Source organism: Arachis ipaensis, chromosome B8, assembly GCF_059453495.1.
Source record: "Arachis ipaensis isolate K30076 ecotype BB chromosome B8, ASM5945349v1, whole genome shotgun sequence".
Taxonomy (NCBI): Eukaryota; Viridiplantae; Streptophyta; class Magnoliopsida; order Fabales; family Fabaceae; genus Arachis; species Arachis ipaensis.
Window position 1 is genome coordinate 106,137,484 of NC_142443.1, and position 4,601 is coordinate 106,142,084.

General features: G+C 41.6%; 1 non-coding gene across 1 annotated transcript; it reads right to left on the minus strand.

Annotated features, from left to right (window-relative positions):
* Nucleotides 1-206: 206 nt before the first annotated feature.
* Nucleotides 207-314, minus strand: LOC148549133 (small nucleolar RNA R71). Its single transcript, XR_015898152.1, has one exon. It is a non-coding gene; the product is annotated as a small nucleolar RNA R71 (small nucleolar RNA).
* Nucleotides 315-4,601: the final 4,287 nt, after the last annotated feature.

The window sequence follows — 4,601 nt, forward strand, 5'->3', positions numbered from 1 at the left end:
AGTTCTTAACTGACTTCTTGCAGATATGTGATACTGTTAAGACTAATGGAGTAGATCCTGAAGTCTACAGGCTCATGCTTTTCCCTTTTGCTGTAAGAGACAGAGCTAGAGTGTGGTTGGACTCTCAACCTAAAGATAGCCTGAACTCTTGGGATAAGCTGGTCACGGCTTTCTTAGCCAAGTTCTTTCCTCCTCAAAAGCTGAGCAAGCTTAGAGTGGATGTTCAAACCTTCAGACAGAAAGAAGGTGAATCCCTCTATGAAGCTTGGGAAAGATACAAGCAGCTGACCAAAAAGTGTCCTTCTGACATGCTTTTAGAATGGACCATCCTGGATATATTCTATGATGGTTTATCTGAGCTATCAAAGATGTCATTGGATACTTCTGCAGGTGGATCCATTCACCTAAAGAAAACACCTGCAGAAGCTCAAGAACTCATTGACATGGTTGCTAATAACCAGTTCATGTACACTTCTGAGAGGAATCCTGTGAATAATGGGACGCCTATGAAGAAGGGAGTTCTTGAAATTGATACTCTGAATGCCATATTGGCTCAGAACAAAATATTGACTCAGCAAGTCAATATGATTTCTCAGAGTCTGAATGGAATGCAAGTTGCATCCAACAGTACTCAAGAGGCATCTTCTGAAGAAGAAGCTTATGATCCTGAGAACCCTGCAATAGCAGAGGTGAATTACTTAGGTGAACCTTATGGAAACACCTATAACTTATCATGGAGAAATCATCCAAATTTCTCATGGAAGGATCAAAAGCCTCAACAAGGCTTTAATAATGGTGGAAGAAATAGGTTTAACAATAGTAAATCTTTTCCATCATCCACTCAGCAACAGACAGAGAATTTTGACCAGAATCTATCTAGCTTAGCAAACTTAGTCTCTGATCTATCTAAGGCCACTATGAGTTTCATGAATGAAACAAGGTCCTCCATTAGAAATTTGGAGGCACAAGTGGGCCAGCTGAGTAAGAAGATCACTGAAATCCCTCCCAGTACTCTTCCAAGCAATACAGAAGAAAATCCAAAGAGAGAGTGCAAGGCCATTGATATTACCAAAATGGCCGAACCCAAAGAGGGAGAGGAAGACGTGAATCCCAGTGAGGAAGACCTCCTGGGACGTCCAGTGATCAATAAGGAGTTTCCTTCTAAGGAACCAAAGGAATCTGAGGCTCATCTAGAGACCATAGAGATTCCATTGAACCTCCTTATGCCCTTCATGAGCTCTGATGAGTATTCCTCTTCTGAAGAGAATGAGGATGTCACTGAAGAGCAAGCTGCCAAGTTCCTTGGTGCAATCATGAAACTGAATGCCAAATTATTTGGTATTGAGACTTGCGAAGATGAACCTCCCTTGTTCACCAATGAACTAAGTGATCTGAATCAACTGACATTGCCCCAGAAGAAACAGGATCCTGGAAAGTTCATAATACCTTGTACCATAGGCACCATGCTCTTTGAAAAGGCTCTGTGTGACCTTGGTTCAGGGATAAACCTCATGCCCCTCTCTGTAATAGAGAAACTGGGAATCTATGGGGTGCAAGCTGCTAAAATCTCATTAGAGATGGCAGACAATTCAAGAAAACAGGCTTATGGACAAGTAGAGGACGTGTTAGTAAAGGTTGAAGGCCTTTACATCCCTGCTGATTTCATAGTCCTAGACACTGGAAAGGAAGAGGATGAATCCATCATCCTAGGAAGGCCTTTCCTAGCCACAGTAAGAGCTGTGATTGATGTGGACAGAGGAGAATTGATCCTTCAATTAAATAAGGACAACCTTGTGTTTACAACTCAAGGATCTCTCTCTGCATCCATGGAGAGGAAGCAGAAAAAGCTTCTCTCAAAGCAGAGTCAACCAAAGCCCCCACAGTCAAACTCTAAGTTTGGTGTCAAACCCCCATATCCAAACTCTAAGTTTGGTGTTGGGAGGTCCCAACAAAGCTCTGCACATCTGTGAGGCTCCATGAGAGCCCACTGTCAAGCTATTGACATTAAAGAAGCGCTTGTTGGGAGGCAACCCAATGTTTATTTATCTAATTTTATTTTTGTTTTTCATGTTTTCTTAGGTTCATGATCATGTGGAGTCACAAAATAAACAAAAAATTTAGAAACAGAATCAAAAATAGCGGAAGAAAAATCACACCCTGGAGGAAGCACCTGTCTGGCGTTCAACGCCAGAACAGAGCATGGTTCTGGCGCTGAACGCCCAAAATGGGCACCAACCTGGCGCTGAACGCCCAGAGTTGTGTGCAAGGGCATTTTACATGCCTAATTTGGTGCAAGGTTGTAAATCCTTGAACACCTCAGGATCTGTGGACCCTACAGGATCATCTCAGGATCTGTGGACCCCACAGGATCCCCACCTACCTCCACTCACTCTCTTCTCTCTTCTCAATCATCCTCTATTCCCAATAAACACTCTTCCCCAAAATCCTTCACCTATCACCTCCATCCCTCTTCCCTATTAACCCTTCACCACTCACATACAACAACTCTTCCCCATAAACCTACCCAATAAACTCCACCTACCTTCAAAATTCAAAATCAATTTTCCACCCAAACCCACCCATATGGCCGAACCTTAACCCCCCTCCCTTCCCTATATAAAGCCTTCCATTCTTCTTCATTTTCACACAATACAACCCTCTCTTTCCCTTCTTGGCTGAAACATACCTCCCCCCTCTTCTCCATATTTTCTTCTTCTTCTTCATCTAATTCTTTCTTTTCTTGCTCGAGGGCGAGCAAAATTCTAAGTTTGGTGTGATAAAAGCATAAGCTTTTTGTTTTTCCATTACCATTGATGCCACCTAAGACCGGAGAATCCTTTAGAAAAGGGAAAGGGAAGACAAAAGCTTCCACCTCCGAGTCATGGGAGATGGAAAGGTTCATCTCCAAAGCCCATCAAGACCACTTCTATGATGTTGTGGCCAAGAAGAAGGTGATCCCCGAGGTCCCTTTCACGCTCAAGAGAAATGAGTATCCGGAGATCCGACATGAAATCCAAAGAAGAGGTTGGGAAGTTCTAACAAACCCCATTCAACAAGTCGGCATCTTAATGGTTCAAGAGTTCTATGCCAATGCATGGATCACTAAGAACCATGATCAAAGTAAGAACCCAAATCCAAAAAAATTATATTACAATGGTTCGGGGGAAATACTTAGATTTTAGTCCGGAAAATGTGAGGTCGGCGTTTAACTTGCCCATGATGCAAGGAGATGAACGCCCCTACACTAGAAGGGTCAACTTTAATCAAAGGTTGGACCAAGTCCTTATGGACATATGTGTGGAAGGAGCTCAATGGAAGATTGACTCCAAAGGCAAGCCGGTTCAACTAAGAAGATTGGACCTCAAGCCTGTGGCTTGAGGATGGTTGGAGTTCATCCAACGCTCCATCATCCCCACTAGCAACCGATCTGAAGTTACTGTGGATCGGGCCATCATGATCCATAGCATCATGATTGGAGAAGAAGTAGAAGTTCATGAAGTCATCTCCCTTGAACTCTACAAAATAGCCGAAAAGCCCTCTCCTGGGGCAAGGCTAGCTTTTTCTCATCTTATTTGCCATCTATGTTACTCAGCTGGAGCTTTCATAGAAGGAGACATTCACATTGAGGAAGAGAAGCCCATCACTAAGAAAAATATGGAGCAAGCAAGAGAGCCCATTCATAGAGCTCAAGAGGCATATGAAGCTCATCACCATGAGACCTCGGAGATGCCTCAAATGCATTTTCCTCCACAAAACTATTGGGAGCAAATTAACACCTCCCTAGGAGAATTAAGTTCCAACATGGGACAATTAAGGGTGGAACATCAAGAGCACTCCATCATCCTTCATGAAATTAGAGAAGATCAAAAAGCAATGAGGGAGGAGCAACAAAGACAAGGAAGAGACATAGAAGAGCTCAAGGACATCATTGGTTCCTCAAGAAGGAAACGCCACCATCACTAAGGTGGATTCATTCCTTGTTCTTATTTCTTCTGTTTTTCATTTTCTATGTTATATGCTTATCTATGTTTGTGTCTTCATTACATGATCATTAGTAGTTAGTAACTATGTCTTAAAGTTATGAATGTCCTATGAATCTATCATCTCTCTTAAATGAAAAATGTTTTTAATTCAAAAGAACAAGAAGTACATGAGTTTTGAATTTATCCTTGAACTTAGCTTAATTATATTAATGTGGTGACAATGCTTCTTGTTTTCTGAATGAATGCTTGAACAGTGCATATGTCTTTTGAAGTTGTTGTTTAAGAATGTTAAATATGTTGGCTCTTGAAAGAATGATGACAAGGAGACATGTTATTTGATAATCTGAAAAATCATAAAAATGATTCTTGAAGCAAGAAAAAGCAGCAAAGAACAAAGCTTGCAGAAGAAAAAAAATTTAGGCAAAAAAAATAGAAAAAAAAAAGAAAAAGCAAGCAGAAAAAGCCAAAAGCTCTTAAAACCAAGAGGCAAGAGCAAAAAAGCCAATAACCCTTAAAACCAAAAGGCAAGGGTAAATAAAAAGGATCGAGCATCAGTGGATAGGAGGGCCTAAAGGAATAAAATCCTGGCCTAAGCGGCTAAACCAAGCTGTCCCTAAC